The sequence below is a fragment of the Zootermopsis nevadensis genome, unplaced genomic scaffold (genome assembly GCF_977971745.1).
Source record: "Zootermopsis nevadensis isolate Lab colony 2312 unplaced genomic scaffold, Znev_1.0 Znev_ptg000032l, whole genome shotgun sequence".
NCBI lineage: Eukaryota > Metazoa > Arthropoda > Insecta > Blattodea > Termopsidae > Zootermopsis > Zootermopsis nevadensis.
The window spans coordinates 999,750-1,018,596 of record NW_028259164.1 but is presented as its reverse complement, the minus strand read 5'-3'; the positions used below and the strand labels follow the sequence as shown (position 1 = coordinate 1,018,596).

The 18,847-nt window shown below is 39.8% G+C and overlaps 1 protein-coding gene across 1 annotated transcript in view; it reads left to right on the top strand.

Annotated features, from left to right (window-relative positions):
* The window catches only part of LOC110831677 (uncharacterized), a 170,703-nt gene that overhangs the window by 142,087 nt on the left and 9,769 nt on the right, over positions 1 to 18,847 (top strand). The window lies entirely within an intron of this gene.

Sequence of the window (18,847 nt, the reverse complement as noted above, 5' to 3'; positions counted from 1 at the left end):
TCGCAGGTCCTTTGCTGCTTCCATTATCAGGGCGATGTTTATATACTTAATTCAACTTGAATGTTAAAAGTAACTTATTATGCTACTGTTTCAGGATACATAGAAACGATGAACTGACCTCCATTATGTCCAACTACAAGTAGGCTCGCGGAACATAGATAAATTACCCCCACGAAATTAACAAAAATTCCATTGACTTTAATGTTTACGAGGAAGAGGTAGTGTTTTTTAAAGTTGATAGACTGTTTGCACGATGCCTGGTGGAGAAACTGGGCATTTAGATATCGGTAACATATTTTTTCAAGCCCTTTGCACTAAAGATAAAAAAAATATCACCAGAACGTTGTTGTCGACGTCAGTAAGCCGTTTGTTCCAGGTTACGCCCTTTTCCTGGAAACTAATTTCGAAGAAGAGAGATGCCTATAATGCAGGCGCGGTCCAGATGCTGCGGCGAAAAGCTCTGTCTGTCCTTGTGGCCTGGTAATGACCCATCAGATCATTACAGTGCTCGGCCACCGCAGACGTGCGGCGCTGTACGAGCTGGATCAGCCCGGGCAGTAATCCCCTGTTCGTGGACCCAGATCATCGATGATTCTACGCCATTGTCTTTCTCACCTGGGAAGCAAACTCATTTTCCGAGGGCCACATATGAATTGAAAACATGAAATTCCCTGCGTTTTGTGGAACGCGGAAGTTCTTTCGCCATGTTTTTAAGAGCCCCGTCCTCTTATCATACCTGCATTTGGGTCACACCTCACTCCTCTTTCCTTTACGGTCTACGATACATATTAAAAACATCGCCCTGATGATGGAAGCATCAAGGATCTCTGAAACGTTGGTAAAATTTGGCCAGACTGCACGACGCTACAGCGCAGAAGACATCCATTTCCGTAGTCAATGTAGTTTGTTTGAGTCAGTGTCTGAATTTATCTTCTATGGACTCGTGTGTGTTCTTGCAGAAAGAGACATCCGGGCAGGTGCTTTCCTGTTGCAAGGTAAAGTCGCTGGCACTAGAACGTCGCTGACGTCACTCGATCGATTCCCGTTTGAGCTATTCACCCGGGAGCTTTGCCTTAACGTCATACGCCCCCATGTTCTGGGCCCCCAGTGTTTGTAAACTTCTAGCAAAGTCTTGCTCAAAAGCGGCGGGGTTGTAGACGTGTCAGCGTAATTTTAAAGTGGAACAGGAGGGAGGGGATAGTCCTTGGATGGAAGCCATTGAAGATGGGCAAGGCTTCTTGGTCCTATTTTCATACCCTTTTTCTTACGATGATGCTTTGTCAATAGGAGGGGGGGGGGTGTGCATTCTTATGGTAACCACTGTGCCCTATGTATCTTAAAATTTCTCCCCTGGGACGGAAGCAAATCGGAATCAAACATGCTTTTAACAGATGTGAAGAAAATTTCAAATGTCAAGAGCAAACTATTACTTTGCAGCTAGTGGAGATAGTGATATTTTGTATTATTCCCTTCTTTTGCGAGTCCTAAGGATACAATTACGCATATTACAGTGGTTGATTTATTATACGCAATTGTTAATGTTTGTGCAAAATAAACGCATTGAAAGCTGAGTAGTCTATATATTTATGTATCGACACCAAAAGACAGGGTATTATCATAATAGGCTATATATTTTAAACATAGATAATAAATATTTGGTTGTGGTCTTCTGGGTTGTGGAGATATGTGGTCTTGTACTTGGCTACCAACTGCCTTTCAAATTTGAGTTGTGTGGTGACTTTCTCCCCTGCTCGCACCATTTCGAAAGAATCATTTGCGCATTATCAGACATACCATGAGATTGTAACTTAAAGAAACAAGCGAATACAGAATTGTATGGTTGTCCGTTTCACTAATGAAGGAGTGAGGATAAACTCATTCTTCCGTGTAACTTCGGCAAAGAAGTAAGCTTTATTATCTATGTACAGCAGGAAATTGTTCGTGACAGTAATGTATGCGGGTAGTATTACCTTGGTCATAACAGGCGCATGTGAACTCCCACATGTGTTAGTAAGCCTGGGACTACTGAAGTCTTTAATTCAAGTAGGATATGATCGAATGTAAATTTCCGCTGCCCTTGAAGCTTGAAATAACTACAAAGGGGGAGAATTTCGGAGACACAAAGATACAGGTGGAAATACAAGTCATGGTAATGTAGACGTCAGTTACTGTTATCTGAAGCCCTGTGTAACATTTTGTAACATGTAGATTGCTGAAGATGGCTCTCTTATGGGTTTTAGCGTCGTGTAATCTGATAGAAATTTACCGACGTTTCAGAGGTGATTGCTGCATCTATCATCAGGGAGATTCATAATCACGGCGATGATCGCCCTGATGTTGGATGCAGAAATCACATCTGAAACGTCGGTAAATTTCTATCAGATTACACGACGCTACAACCCAGAAGACTTACTTCAATGCACAACTTCGGCGCTGTGAGTACCTGAAATCTCACGTCTTACAAAGTATTTATTCTACAGTGGGGAGTTCTTTTTAAGGGGTCCAACTTCTAAACGTACTATTAGCTTTCCAAGAACTTTTTGATACATTTGAGGTTTTCAAGGCGATGAGGATTTTGGTTTTATTGTTATGGATTTTGGAGCCTTGTGGACTTATCAGGCAGATGCCAGCGTTTCGGATGTCTGCCGCCAAAACACAGAAGAACAACATCATCATTTAGTTATAATATTGCAGGGTTTGACTGCCAGATGTCGTCAAATTGTGTAAGTGCATGATATAAGCCTGTGTACGTTGTATTTTCAAATGGATATTTGGTTCAAATTTTTCTCTCGATGCAGTGAAATGGGTGTTGACATGTTTTCCTGGACTCGAACCGTCATCCGATGCTTACTTATTACAGAATCAGTTTGTAGCTACGGTTTCAGTATCCTTGAAAAAAAAAGAGGGATGAGTTACATTATGATTCATAAACGGGCTGCATTGCTCGTTTATATCTGGGATGTGTCTTACAGTGACAGAGATTTATTCTGTAGCTAAATTTAAGTCGCATATTTTTAATGGTAAGTAGAGAGGGCCTTATGGATGCTAGGAGAGTTGTGTTCTGAGCCAAGTCAGTTCAAAATAATGAATGAAGAACGTTTTAATAACAAAATAGCGTAGGAGCAGAATTTCTGTAATTTGATTATTGGTTCAATTGTACAGCCTCTGCGTCCAGACCGTTTCTGGGGCCCACCCATCCACCTGTCCGATGGGTACCGGGGTCCTTCCCCCCCCGGGGGGGGGGGGGGGAGGGGTAAAGCGCGGCCGGGGTGTGACGCTGACCACTCACCCTTATCTGGTGCCGAAGTTAAGAATGAGTAGGGACTATACGAGGTGCGATCGGAAAGTTTCAAGACTGCGCGTATAAAAACCCGTACACTTATCTCAGGTATTAAATTCATCCATCACCCTCGAAGTAGTTCCCCTGGGAGTGAACACAACGATCCCAGCGCCGCTGCCAAGCCTGGAAGCATCCCTGGAAATCTTTCTTTGTCAGCCTGTCAAGCACCATCTGCGATTGGCAGCGGCGCTGGGATCGTTATGTTCACTCCCAGGGGAACTACTTCGAGGGTGATGGATGAATTTAATACCTGAGATAAGTGTACGGGTTTTTATACGCGCAGTCTTGAAACTTTCCGATCGCACCTCGTATTACCTCTCCCCTCAAGTGCCTACATGGCGTGCAGCGGGACAGCTTTATTTAATTACTATACAGTGGATAATCGTGGACAGTGCGCTTCATAGCCATGTTTGAAACGTGTGTGGCTCGAGTAAAACGTTTGTTTTAATCGTCGGTTTAATCAGTGTAATTTTCAGTCGTAAACAGTCCAGTGCTGAGCGCACTGGACCGTAAATCTTTCAGTGTCTTGTGTGTATTGTTTCTGAAAGCAAGTTTTGTGGTTTGTTTTTCAATTCGTATGAGGTCTGTGTTGATATAAAAGTACTACTTGGGAATGCGAAACGGGCATATGGACATCCAACTCGATAACCGAAATAATAATCCTGTTGCATCACTGACATCTGAACATACAATTCAGTCTTGCTATGTTTATTATTTTGAGTGTATATGATCTTGCTCGTTTAATTTTCCTTATTTTAGTATAAATAATGTAATTTTGGTTTAACTTACAGCATATGAGCTATTAACCGAGCTAATTTAACGCTGAACATGATGTGAATTTTATGGCAATAATAAGTTTAAAGTAAACAGTAAGATATTCTCTTTAAAATTATTAAAAGATTTTTCTGTGTTTTATGCATGACTTAACTGTGTATTTAATTAATAAAATGTTAAGGTCCTCGTAATAATGTAATGTGGAACGTGGAAACGAGAAAATTATTTCTGTTTACAAAATGTGTATTACTGTTCATTTTAATAATATGGATTTTTCATCTGTGCTGTTCATAAGTTTATTCATTGAAATTATGTAAACTAAAAATGTTAATTATCGTATCTGTCAGATATTTGTCATAAAAAAACACGGAATCTCTTACATACTAGTAGGGAAGTTGACGTGGAAGTAAACTCAGAGAAAACAAAGTATGTGACCGTGTGTTGTTATGAGATTGTGGGATAAAATCACTACATAAAGTCAGGTAACGTATCATTTGAAATTGTGGCAACGTTCAGATACTTTGGAAAGACTGTATCGAATTAAAATTTGCATTCGCGAAGAAATAAAGAGTAGGATAAATTCGGGAACTGCTTACTAACATTAAGTCCAAAATATTTTGTCTTATCATCTGCTATCTAAGGAGGCGAAGATTAAAATATACACAACTATCATTTTACCTGTTGTTTTGTATGGGTTTAAAACTTAGTCTCTTACGTTAAGGGAATGAGGGGTGTCTGAGAATATTTGAAGTAGGACGAATAAAGTTTGGAGGAGTCTGGAGAAAACTGTTCTTCACCAAATATTATTGGAATTGGCTGGGCATGTAGCATATAGCACGCACGGGGGAGAGATGAAAAATGCATGCAAACATTTTGTTGGATAGCCTGAAGGGAAGATATAAGCGAAGATGGGAGGATAATATTAAAGTGTATTCTATGGAAATGGGGCGGGAGGGTGGTGGGTTCTTGTGAACACGTTAACGAACCTTGAGTGCATATAAAAATTGCGGAATTTCTTGACTAGCTGAGCATACTTTTAGCTTCTCAAGCGAAACTCAGCTCCACGAAGTTAGTTATTTCAGACTGTGTATCTTGTCAAACTACGTGGCTGGAGGTGTTTGGGAGCTGTTTAAACATTTTTATTTGGGATGTCTTGTTAGCTTTTAGACATTCCTTGTCAGTGGGAAATGAGAACCTGTCACTTGCCATGATGTGAGGATAAAGGTTCTTCCAGAATAACAGTGACGGCTTCTCACATTTGAAGCTCGTCCAAACAATATTATAAGACTTCAGTCCGTACCGCGAAGAAAACACAACTCGTCACCATTACATAGATAAACTGGTTAACGCTGTTTAAGGAAATAATCGCTGTTTACAGTGAGAATCATAAGAAATACATTCATACAAAATTAAGCGTTACTTATTGCTAAATCAGTTTTCACGAATCTTCGTAATTACCGCCGTGAGAACCTCAAATCATATTTAGATTACATCTCGACACAGGTTTTCCTTGGTTTTCCTCTGTCTTCAAGCAAATGCTGAGATGGTTCCCAAATTCCAAGTTACCACTGCATGCTTCTCATGCAGCCCTCCCGACTTAAATTAATCAAAATTTACCACCCCGTTATGCGGTCAAAATTTACCCCCCTCCCCTCAGTAGGAACTTCTAAATTATGTATTAAACTTCCAAATTAATAGTCTCAGCTTTCTCTAATATAAAATTTCAAAATTCCGTCTTTTATGCCAATTATCGCACTAACGTCTTCACTCTTACTTTATCCTTAACAGAAGGACGAGCGGGTATTGCCTGGGGACCTTCTAACTATAAGATGCTCTTTCTCCCCCTCCCTTAAATCGAAGTGTCTCTCACTTCTCCCCCCACCAATTTCCTCTTTCTCTCTCACTCTCTCACTCGGCTTTAAAAGGGTTCATCACCTTGATGATGGAGACAGTATGACCTCTGAAACGTCGGTAAACTTCTACCAGCTGCACTGCGCAACAACGCAGAAGACAGAAATCTTTGTTTTGTAAGATGTGAAATACGAAAGAACTTAATGATTTTCAAAAATAAACCAGTTTCTCACGGTGAATGGAATTATATATGTGGTCAGTCAGTTAATAACTGTTGGTTTGGTGTACGTTACTGGAAAGACGGTTTAATATTAGATGGACGATTTTGTGAAAAATGTTTCAACCTCTAGAAGATCATTCCAAGTCAAGATAAATAAGTCTTTAAGTAAAACTTTCGTCATCTGAGAGTTAAATATGTCCTTTTTATTGGCTTCATAATGAAATACTTTGCACCGTGCTTTCTCATTACGAGCCGTCTCTGTGGCGTTGTCAGAGGGCCCAGCCCTTAGAGTGTTAAAGACGCTGTGGAACTCAGCGATACGTCTGTTAGGTTAGGTCAAAATGGAAATGGTCAGGACGTGACCAGAATCATGTTTGTGTGGAGATTATATTGTGCTGCAAGCATTGAAGTTTTGTTTTAACCAATAATTATCATGCTCTGTCATACTAGTAGGGAACATAAAAGAATACGTCAAGTTACCTGGTGTTTTACTGTATTTGGTTTTGCTGGACGTGTTAAACGGTCATGCTACGTGGAGGGTGATATTCATTAAGACTATAACAACAGCTCATTAATCAGTGTTTATTTTTTATAGTTATGTTGAAATTTTTTTAACGACTGCTGAGCGGTACGTAGCCACCAGAGGTAGATAAAATTATTAACTAACTAGCTAACTTCGTGGAGAAAATTTATAAGACTGTCGCAAGATAATTTGTTTTTTGTTTTTTAGATCTAATGTTCTATTAAATGAACGATATGTGAATATGAGGTTTCTTATGAAGTTTTCTTTAAAGCAGTGTTTCATGTACCACATCTTTAACATTCATCGACCCACCAATTTTTCCCCACATACATTTTATTTTCCTAACAGCAATAACCGATTGATCTTTGTAATGCGGACATTTATATTTATATTTATTTAGTGTTCTGTCTGACGACAGGTCCATATGAACAGGATCCTTCCATCCTTTTCTCGGACTGAGACCTGTTCATGTACATTCTTGGCAGATGATCCAGAAGTGGTTTGCCATTGCCTTCTTCTGTGTGTGAATGGAGTAATTGTTGGGATGCCACGGAGAAACCGGGGAAGAAGCCCCCGGAGGAAAACTCCGTGTTGCCTAGACCACGGCCTTGCCCAACACAAGTTATAAATTCGGGCACCGCCGGGAATCGAACCCGAGACCCCCCAGGATTACAAGGCCAGCGTTCTAACCGCTAGACCACCGTGGCACACAATGCGGACATGCAGTGTTTTATTTTACGGTACGGGCTGAGTTTTTAAGTATTTAGTTGATCTTCGTGTTTCAGAGGGTTAAAATGGTGTCATGTGGATCATTCCGCTAGAAACAGAAAATAGTGCAGGATACGTCATCCCTATAGAATATCGCCTATAACTTGTCGCTGTAAAGTGACGTGCTTCGACTGCTAGACGTCGTTAAGAACGCGGTTGATTGCTGTTATATGTTTGGTCTTGTCACGCACTGCATTGTGGGAACATTCCTTTCGTATTCGAGATACGTGCTTATGGCAATTCTAAAACTCACAGTAATAAGTCAGTCATAATATTAAGTACGTTCCAGTGATATGTCGGAGGCCTAGTAGGGGTTTGTTTGCCTGGATTCATTACCCTTTAAGAACCACGGTTACACACTTTTGTTTGTTGAGGTGTCTGCTAACATTTTTGGTTCGAATATGGATCCCGAAATCTTACGCACGTTTCAGTGTTTGAAGAACGTCGCTTGGTTTTTCAGACGCGTTATTAACCCTGTGGAGCGCGTATTAGAATCATTCAGTCCGTCTGTCATTATGCATGAAACGGAGTTGAGTTTGATTACATTTTGTACTGAAGGAATTTACGAAAAATTGTCGAGCCATTTAAATTAGTATAATTATATAGGGCACTTCTAACGACCACGTGATTTTATCCGTCATGTAGATCGTTATGCAGAAGATGGAAACACAAAAAACGAAAAAAGTTATTACTGGTTTCAAACTGCGTTGAAATAATATTTGCTTTATTTTGAAATTTAGTACTGAATTACAATACGAATTCTAAGCTCGTATATATTTCATGCTCTATTAGTGTGTATTATGACGGTGAATCCAAAATATTTGTTTATTGTTCTTTGTACATGCAAGGCGTTTCAGAGGCCCTTGCTGACTTCATCATCAGGGCGATGCTACAGCCCAGAAGACAAGCCATATTGGTTTCGGTAAACTGTAAGTCTACGTTACAAAAACTAACACACGTATTGAATTATGATCTGACAGAAAGAATTTGAAACACTGACAACAGAGTTGATCGCCCGAGAAGATTTCGACAGCTCATTTAACGTACTGGACTTTCACTAAATATTCTTTTTACTTTCTCCAGCTCTGCTTACGTGTGTTCCAGAAGTCGTTCAATAAAGACGTACGAAATTCATACACTACTTCGGTTTAAAGACAAAATTCCATCCAGTATTTGAGTTGTCGAGTCCCTTCGAATATGATCCCGTATCTTATTATATCTGTATAATCGTTTGTAAAGACTGATCTAAGTATCATTATCGATTCCTTGTTCCATTAAGTCTTAACTTCTTCATCAGTCTGTTTGGTTTTCATCAACTGTCGATGTTTTTTAGCCAGTTTTCTTTCAACTGTTAAGTTGATTGTTTGCCACGCCGCTTGGAGGCACCACCATTGCTTCACCTGCCACGTGTAGGAAGCCTTTGATCTAAACGCACACTAAGTGATAATTCATGCGAAGTGTTGTTCACTATTTATTGATTGCAAAAAGTATGCCTGATATGAAAATTCTACGTCATAGCTTTCCGAGAATAGCCTCGTTGTTTGTTTCACCTTTCAGCGCATCGTACTATAGATAGTCACATTGATTCAGTGTATTGATCCAGCGGTCCTGTTTCCAGACGTTTCAATTATTGACACATCCCAGCATGTATCGTGGGATACTGGGATTTCGTCACGAGTTTTACTGCTTCGAGGGACGAGCATAGTTACACAAGGCCAGGGTATATTGCTTTGTTATTGCACTGAGATCGTCTAAGTAAATATAAGAATTCAGTCCGTACCGCGAAGAAAACACCACACCTCACGATTACGTAGATCAACTGGTTAATCCTTTGAAGCCAAAGCTCGTCAAAGTAAATATAAGAATTCAATCCGTACCGCGAAGAAAACACCACACTTCACCATTACGTAGATCAACTGCTTAATCCTTTGAAGCCAAAGCTCGTCAAAGTAAATATAAGAATTCAGTCCGTACCGCGAAGAAAACACGACACTTCACCATTACAAATATCAACTGGTTAACGCTGTTTAAGGAAATAATAGCTGCTTATAATGAGATTCATACGAAACACACAAAAACGAAATGCAGAATTACTGATTATTGAAGCAACTGGTACACATAGTTACCATTCGGCTTTAAAGGGCCAATTAAGTTCTTTCAGTAAGATAAATTTTAAACAGCGGGTGTGAGCAATGCGACTGTAATGTAAGGAATGAGAAACTGGGGCTATTAATCTTCATATCTGCAAAAATTCTCAGCTCAGAGTCTAGGCAAGGAATTTTTATTCGCCCAGGACTAATTTTCAAATTTTCACAACGCCCTCTAATAACAAACTAAATCGTGCAGCAGAACCCTTGAGAAGACAGTTAAGAAATTCCTCGTCTTTTATAGAACTCGAATGTTTATGACGTGAACCAGCCACTGAAGTCTGTTCGAGGCTCGTCGAATCCAGTCCATGCTTCCGTTCCCTCGGGAAACCCGGGACCTCCAGAATAGCAAACAGGAATGCTAACCACTCGGTGTTAATTAAATTTCAGCAGGCAGACGGTTAGAATCCTCGTCTCATATAGCATTCTCGAAATAACAATTCGCGTATGTCGAGGTTCAGTTTGGCCGCGGATGAACACTCACTGACAGAGTAAGCAATTATGTTCTATGACATAAAATGTGCGGGTGTCCATTCAATTTCGAACCCGGCTTGTTGAGATACGTGCATAACTGACTCATGTCACACTTAACCTGTGATGAGTCACGTGGGCGTTGCTCTCTTTTTTTTATCAGAGGGTGTAATGACGTTGCATCAGGCTGAGTTTATCCAAGGTCCGGGAATTGTAGGGACCGCGCGGGCAATCAATACACTACACATCCAGGGACCAGCCCTTCCAGGACGTTTTACCTGTCTGCACGGATTCTAGAACCGGAAAACTTCGTTGTAAATAAGTAGTTTGGTATGGAAATCCATTTATTCATTTGTCTGCAGTCAAGGTCTACTGTGAAGTGTGAGTTAGGTATGAAAGGATGGAGTGGGGAGCTGTTTTTGAAATATTGCACCCTTTCAATTTTTAATATTAACAGAAATTTTCTTCCAGACCAAACTTTTAGAAATCGCTGTGCTTTAGGGTTACATGTGTTGACATAAAATTGGTATTTTGTATTTATTTATCGTCGAAGGATATTTGTACAGAAAATGATGTGAGATTTCAGATGGCGGCGACTGTGAAGTTTACAGACGTTTCGGAGGTGTTTACAGCCTCCATCATCAGGGCGATTTCGGCCTGATGATGTCATCCTCGTCTATTAGATGTTATTGAACATCTAATAGACTGCAGTGTCAGAGGGTGAGAAGGAGTTTTCGCCATATGTGAAAGACATTAATTATGCCAGATCTGTGGCGATCGACGGGATGTTGCACGTGACTAGACGGTTCTATTACACAGAGTGGTTGCGGGACGTGTTTTCTGCGCACACCTGATAATGGGGAGTTTCCGCCCACAGGCAGGGACTGTGCCGAGAATCTACCCGGCGCGGCACTTGGGGCCACCATCAGGCGGGCATTGATTTTTCGTCCCACGCGCCGACTTTCCTTTACACGGTGCCACTGAAACGTGTTCCTTGTTCGCTTAGCAACGAGGGTTTCACTGAAATAGGTGGACATTTGAGCGCCAAATTTTAAAATTCACCGACGAAAACATCGGCGAGTAATAACAGATATTTACTGTATTCGGGGCTAATATGTGTGTTTCGCCTACGATACAAAGCACTGCCGCTGGGAAATAATGTTTTTAGTATGGACAATATTTGCTTTCTTATCTGTTACTCATCCTAGCCCGCATTTTACTTGTAACGTACCTCGAGCGCACAGATTCTCCCCGACTGCATTAAGTCGAGTGTATTGAAGACGATTGGGGACGCTTGCATGAATACGAATTTCGAATTTGGAATTACGAGGGAGAAGAATTCTCTGAGGAAAACATGAACTATAGAGTGTCCCAAAAAGTTATATACACACGTGAAGTGAATTGAAATAAAGACACTTTAATAAACTAAAACATTACATACGTCAGATTTGTCACTTTGTGAATTAATTAATCTAGTTTAGGTGTTCAAAATAATCACCGTTAGCTTCCTCCCAAGATTTCTGCCACATAAAATTTCGTAAATGTGAGAAATTTTCGAGAAAAGCATACGATATTATTTTACGCTATATAGAATGGAAAACACTAACAGGTAGATGGCACTGGCGACAGAGAGATACGATTCAAAGCGTCCATTTCGCAACTCCTGAACACGCTATTCCATATTGGCGCCTAATTCGTAAGTAATTTCTTCAAATTTCTCGTGATGCTACTACTATTTCCGGTGTTCGTAAATGGTTTTTATGAAAATCGAGAATCTTGTTTAATTACCGAACCACAATAAGATTTTCTTTTTGCTGTTGATTTCGAAGCAAAATCGTATTTAGTTTGTAACGTGTAATAAAATGCACATTTATTGTTGTTAGTGACCGACCTGGTATAATTCAGGTCCTGTATTAAAAAAAATACCAATGTTTTGTTACTTTCGTGATTGATTTGTATATCATTCAACATACAAACATAAGTCACTCAGTGACAGAAGTTTGCGTTGAATATATATTGGAGCCAATGTTTGGACAGGATTGAGGTTAAACATTTCAAAATGTGACTAGTGGAGTGTAAATAATGATCCAACTATTTTTGTGTTTACATACATTCACTCATTGGGGGGGGGGGAGAGAGTTGTAGTTTTGGTGTGCTGAGTGATGTCTGCCGACTGGGTCATACATGGCTTTCTCCGTTCAAAATGCTTTCATCACCGCCCTCTAGCCTGTTCGAGCTTTGCCAGTTATTGATTCTCTGAACAGCACCAGTGGCGTGACACTAGCCTAGGTGGCACTACAGTTTTTGGAGCTTTGTCGTTATATATTTGCTCCGTGGTTCCACAATTTTTAAAAACCATGCCCATCTCACGAAGTTACTTAACCCTTCAAAGCCCAGCGGTAACTATATGTACCAACTACTTCAATAATCGGTAACTCTACATGTTAAATTTATTGGTTTAGTAAGATTCTCGCTGTAAACACCGATTATTTCCTTAAACAGCGTTAACCAATTGATCTTTGTAATGGTGAAGTGCGGTGTTTTCTTCGCGGTACGGACTGGATTCTTAAATAATATTTAGACGAGCTTCGGCTTCAAAGGTTTAATCCGTTTAGACATCTGGTAGGACAGCTTGGGAGGATGATTGGTCCATCGCAAAGCCTCTACCTACACACGATATCACAACACAAATACGATGTCAATCATCTGTGCCTCGAGTGGGATTCGAACTCATCATCCCAGTGTTCGAGCGACCCTGACACCGACTTTAGAGCTCCATGCCTCACATTACGCGACATATACCGTTTGAATGTCTGAGAGACGTGAGCATGTTTTCGCGGGGTTCTCTCGTTTCAGGTAAGGGGCCCTCGACCTTTAAGTGGTCTAGGGCCACAGGGGTGTAGATATTGTTAACACCACAGCAGTTTATTAAAACTTTACTAATTTACAATTGCAAACAGGTTCCAAAATGCTCAATAGTTTTCTTCGACAAATTCAGTTATTAGTGAGGTATCTGATTCGGCTTGATTAATATTTCTCTTGTTGTGATTCGTATACATCACTTTCTCAGTAAGATTTTCTTACCTAAATTATGTACCGACATCTCATCTCCCTTTGCATTCAGTAACTCAGAATTTTACCTACAGAGTGCGTATAGGTTTCTCTTCGTGTTTTATTCTATGTAGGAACTGAATTTTTACGTATTAATTTGGTTAAATTCGTGTATCAAAGGACGATTAAATCACGTTCTTGTATATTCAGATATGAAGATATCCGTCTTCTGGGTTATTGCGCTGTGTAGTCTGGTAGATGTTTACTAACGTTTCAGAGGCCATTCATCGCCCTGATGACGGAGGCAGTATGACCTCTGAAACGTTGGTTAACATCGACTAGACTACACAGCGCAATAACCCAGAAGACGGATATCTTCATACTCACCGCTGTGAGAACCTCAAGTCTTACATATTCAGATATTAAAAATATATTAAAATTGGCCGTCAATCACAATATAAGATAATTAAAAGATTAAAATATCATTTTACGTTCCGTATCGAGTACTCGATTTACATGTGGAACATTTACGACACGTTTCGGCTATATATAGCCATCATCAGGTGTTATGTTATAAACTTTTTAACTGAATTACTGATTTTTACTGATTTTTAATGATTTTTAGTTTTCATTTTTCTTATCATGTTCAGGTCCTTCATATTGTATCTTCATCCGTTGTTGTGTCACATGTCACTAATATGATTGTATTTCGTAGTGATGCCAATGTTGTGTATATTGGACTGTGAAGTAAAGGTTTCAATACTATTAATGAAAATTGAATATAGAAAACAAAATAAATAGCTGAAAGTAATCATGTAAACTTACCCAAGAAGTAATATCGTAGCAGTATTAGGAGAGATTGGAGGTATACTGTATCGGATCGTGGCTGGTTACTGACAATATTCAGATATGTTCAAAAAACGTTTTGTTAAGTCTGTACAAATAAGAATTGTTTTATTTGAAATGTCAGGAGTGATATTCATCTTAAAAGCATTGCAACGCGGAGAAATCCGTACGCTGTTGTTTTGTTTTATCGATTGCCAGTCGAAGTGTCCATTCTTCTGCCTGGTGGTTACGTATTTAATTAGACCGTTTGTTTATTTAGATATATGACGTTTGTTTCTGAGTCACCAAGCGCAAGTATTCCGTCATTTCGCCGCAGACCGCGGAAGGAAATCCCAAGGACTTCATAATCAATGTGATAAACGTTATTTTAAGCTTTGTTTCCGATTCTAATAATCACATGCGAATAACCTTGAATTTATATGTCCTAAATGATCTTCCCGCGCTGTTGCTAAATTTAATTGCGGGTGCAAAATGTATTACAGAAAACAAGGGACATTCGTACAATACACTTACACCCTGTTTCTTTAAGATATATTTTTTTAATATTATAATCCCGCATACGTCTAGTTTTATCCTTTAGGTTTCAGATTACAGTCGTGTAACGTATATTATTGGATGAGTAAACAAGAAAAATAAATAAACAAATACATTATTAAATGTATGTTAAATATATACATAAATGAATTTATATGTAAATAATGAAAGACTGGAATGGAGATGTTGTGTTCCTACTGTCCATTAAAACGCCTTAAGAATATGAGTACTTTTTTCACAAGAAGCATTTTTATGCAAAGAGAAGCTCAAGTTTCTTCTCGTCATGTGTAGTAAATGTTGTAAGACTTTGTGTTGTTCGGTAGTAAGTGTCCTTCAGAAAGAATGCAGAGTGGCGTCACTGTATTTAATTATGCATCTGTTTCTTTAGTGTAGTGTTTACCAGGTAAGCGTATCATCTACTCTAACATCCAGTAGCTCTGCATTTCGCCGACAGAGGTGCCACCTATCTCCTGTAAAAAATCGGCAGCCATTTTCTTTCATCAATAGTCATAATGACTGCTGCAGTGTTCACTAGTTTAACGTCTATTTCATCATGAAGAAAGGCGAACTCGTGTGTTACGTCACCCGTCCACCTTCTGCTGTTCATATATCTCTGCCCCCTCGCGACCAGCTACGTCGACACTCAATAGCTTCGTGATTGATACAGCGTCACAGTTAGACAGCGCAATATTCTGTAGAGATGTGAATCTTTCCCCCTTAAAAATCGAATTGTTCGTCCTGTCAGCCTTAGTATGTATTCCAGGAACCTCGAAATTCTCACCCATAGCCTTGGCATTATAAATCGTTAGTTACCATGGTTACTCAGACATCGTGACGTCAAACAGGCCGACGTCACCAGTGTAAAAGACCGCCATTTTAGTTGTGACGTACAAAACAATGTTCTAAAGCGGATAGCTTTGAATGTTCTTGTGTAAAGTCAGTTCATGGAATGTTCACATTCGGTTTTCATAAGAGCTATGGGAGATGTTATTGTAGCAAACAATGAACTTGATATTTAACAGTTTTAACGAGTAACGTTTTCTCGTCGCGTACAATTTATCAAATCACAAGTAAAAACTTTTCAGCTGTAAGACTGATAACCTGTAAATTACGCCACTGATTAACAAATTTTTCAATTTCATAAACACGCCACCGTATGGATTTGTAGCAAATGTTTTGTTTCGCAAAAACATCGCACGTGTTTGGTGTACTGTCGGCAGCTTGCCAGAAATACATTATGCAAAACATGCTGTTTCTGTGTTGTCTTCGCCTTCATTCAGAGTTACAATATGCGCGTGCGAGAGTGAAGACAGATCTCGCAAGCCGGGCATGACGTTGGCTTTTTGGCAAAACTTAAAATATTAAGTGTTCTTACAGATGTCGCTGAATGAAGCTCGAAGCTGTTGTAACAATGCCAACAGACCGAAAGGTCATTCTACGTCACAGAAGTTTAATTGCCAAACGTACAAAATTTAGGTGAAATTTCTAGTAATAATGTTTTTTTTATGACAATAGGTACCTTTCAAATACCAGTCTCCGAGATTGACACTTTCAGCAAAGTTGAACATAAAATTTGATCAAGTTGTTTCAGTAGTTAACTATAACAATAATTCTGTATTACAGGATTACTTTATTGTGTGAAAACATTCTTATTTCAACATCTGAATTCAGTAACTAAAATCAGTGTTTGGGAAAATGCTTCATGGTTTGAAAACCAATGTATATCAACACAGACCGCATAGAATAAGGCAGATGCATAGCTCCCAAATATACCCCAAGGACTTCAGTCACATTTCTGGCGTCTTGTCATGGCGTCGCGAAGGAGAGCTAGGCGTCTATGTTATAGTTTCCTTTCCAATGACATCCGATGACATGCTTGCAGCAAATTTGGCGCCTCTTATAGTTATCGTATTTTACGGCATTGCGACGTTCAGCGCCGAGACGCCTGCCGTCGGATTCAAACGCCATGAGAAGGGCTTCACGGCGCCAACTCACCACGCCAGAAATATGACAGAACACCCTCCAAATACACTGGGTACGATGTTAGAGAACGACGCCAAGCGTCGCGACGCCGAACTCCGCGACTCCATAAAATTGCTCCAGATTTACCGCAGATGAGTCTCTAGAATACGCGACGCCTTCAAATGACGTCGATAATACTGTAGGTAAGTGCCCAGATGACACTGAACACAAAACTAGAAAATCGACGCCGAGCGTTACGACGCCTAACCGTGACGCCTTCAAATGACGTCAAATTTACTGTAGGTAAGTGCCCAGATGACACTGAACACAAAACTAGACAATCGACGCCGAGCGTCACGACGCCTACCGTGACGCCTTCAAATGACGTCAAATTTACTGTAGGTAAGTGCCCAGATTACACTGAACACAAAACTAGAAAATCGACGCCGAGCGTCACGACGCCTATCGTGACGCCATCAAAAGACGCCGGTAGAAGGCATAAAAACGTGGTATAACTTTGGGATCGATCCTAGAAAAACGACGCTAAGCGTAGCGTCGCTTTCGAAGGGCGAAATTTTACCGAAGACGTCGCTCCGAACCTAACCTAACCTAACCCAACTCAACTTACTTCTTCTCTTACCCTCTTTTCTCCCATCTTCGCCTCTTCTCTCTCCCTTTTTCTCTCAAAACCTTTCATCTCTTCTCTTATCCTCTCTTCTCTTCCCACCATCTCCTCTATTTTCTTATCATCTTCACATCGATATTTGACTTGATTATTAATTCACATGTTCGTAGTCGAACCGAACTTCGCACTCGATCAGAACGTCCATTCGAATCGATATATCGACGAATAACAGCTGACACCTCTTGCCTACCACGCGTAAATCAGTTTTCACTTTTGACTGTCACGTTACAAATAGAAAAATTCGGTTTATACACAATGGAACTAGAAGGACGTACACTTATATTTTGAGTAAGCCAGAAACCATGTTTGATGCCATAATGGAAAATAAGATTCTGTTTGTTTTGGTTAAAGTTTTGGCAAGATTATATAAACGGAATTCAGAATGAAGTTGGCCAAGAATATATTAGGACCACAGTCGTGGACCTAATTTAAAATGTAAACAGTCAAATATAGTTATTTTTATACGCGTAACCTGGGAAAGGGGAGTTGTTGCACTCGTGTTCTTAGTGTGAAGGATGCGATGGGCTTAATCATCTCCAAAGTTTTAATGCGCCATATTTGTTCAAGAGTTCAGTTTTGTAATGTTTACTTTACGCGGTTAAAATATATTAAGGAATATGTCAGAACGCATATAATATAAAATCATGTCGTGGTACATCGTATATCGTATCGTCATGCCCATCTGTCTGTTTGACTATGAATTCTTTTAAACTACTTGAGGATGGTTTTAAAATTTGAAATCTATGCAAATGCATAAAGGATGACTGGGCAGTGTTCAGAAAAGAAGGAGACTCCTCAAATCTCCGGAATGTGGCACTGGTTCATATACCGTTGCGATGACAAATTGCAGAGATGTTTGTTTTTACTAAGGGAAATAAACTCTTCAACTTTCAGTATTCAACACAGGATGTTAAACATATGCTAGAGAAATTTATCTATTAAGTCGTTCGCAGAGAAAAATGGAACAGAAGAAAAATGTTTATTTTTCCTTTCCTGTTACGTAAAGCATAAAGTGTGCGAAGTTATATCGTTATTGGGGTCGAGACTATGTTTGCGGAACTGGGCCTCAATCCCTAGTATGACATATAAGGTAACACAGAGAAGTGGTGTAATAATATTGACCTGGTAAATCGAAGGACTCCGAGAGAAACCTACCCCATTTGTACTTTTGTCCACACAAAACCCACGGCTGACGTGGGCACGGATCGTGACCTCAGTTGAGACGCGGCTAACTTCTGGAGTTCATCACAGAGACCCTGAAAATACATTAATAAGTAATTTCTACGTTTAACAGAAATTAACAAGGTATTTTCACTTCATGAAACAAGTAACAACCACAGAGTTTTGGGGGTGAAAAATATTATGGCTTTTGGGGGATTTTGTGTTTATTTTTATTGTTATTCTGTTGTTTTTTCCCCCCGGTTAATCTTAGAATGGGGCTGTGTGTGAGAGTGGCTGTTATATACAGCTTTAGTGTTAATGCAGTTAACCTGATTTTGTTTTTAGATTAATATCTAAGTAGTTTCTCTACGTCGCAGTAGAGCCATTTTATTCTCAAAGTGATTTATTGTAAGTAGTCCGCGATGTTGTGTCGGGAGATCCCAGTTCCAGGTGATTCCAGTGAATAATGTCAGAGGAACCTGTTAAGTTCGAGACGTCATGTGCATTGATCGAC